Source organism: Austrofundulus limnaeus, unplaced genomic scaffold (assembly GCF_001266775.1).
Source record: "Austrofundulus limnaeus strain Quisiro unplaced genomic scaffold, Austrofundulus_limnaeus-1.0 Scaffold3130, whole genome shotgun sequence".
NCBI classification, from domain to species: Eukaryota; Metazoa; Chordata; class Actinopteri; order Cyprinodontiformes; family Rivulidae; genus Austrofundulus; species Austrofundulus limnaeus.
Window position 1 is genome coordinate 11,193 of NW_013955532.1, and position 807 is coordinate 11,999.

The window sequence follows — 807 nt, forward strand, 5'->3', positions numbered from 1 at the left end:
CCTCTTGTCTGTCTGTTCCCTCCTGTCTGTCTGTCCACTCTGTCTGTCTGTCTGTCCACTCTGTCTGTCTGTCTGTCCACTCTGTCTGTCTGTCTGTCCACTCTGTCTGTTTGTCCACTCTGTCTGTCTGTTTGTCCACTCTGTCTGTCTGTTTGTCCACTCTGTCTGTCTGTCCCCTCTGTCTGTAATCCTGACTTATCCACCGCAACAAATGTCAGTTTTATTTATTTATTACAGGTAATGAAAATGAATTGTATGAACAGACAACTTCAATCCCCAAAAACAATTCAAGGACTTTCAAGGACAAGTGTAAGTTTTGGCTGTTTTNAAAAACCAAGATTACCAAAACTACACAAGTATTACAGTGTAGTAAACTGTACAATAGTTATATGCAAAGTATATACCTTTTTAAGATGTTAACTGGAGTTTGCAATGTCAGATATATGATCAAATAGGTAATTAAGTGTGTAAATAAATCACTAGCTCTTAACACAATGTAAAACTCTTAGGATGTTGAGCTCAGTTAAGAGTTTAGATCAAATAAATATAATTTCACACTTCAGTCAGTTTATACTGATACTATGCAAAGTATCTGAAAAACAGTATAACTGTGTTCTACAAGATGTCTGACAGGAAACAATCACAAGAGGTCAGGTGTTTTTATTTCAATATTAACAGCAAACTTGAATACTGAAACAAGACTGAAGACTATAAAATCAGGACAGTAATTTTCAGTTCTGATAATCAGGACAGTAATTTTCAGTTCTGATAATCAGGACAGTAATTTTCAGTTCTGATAATCAGGAC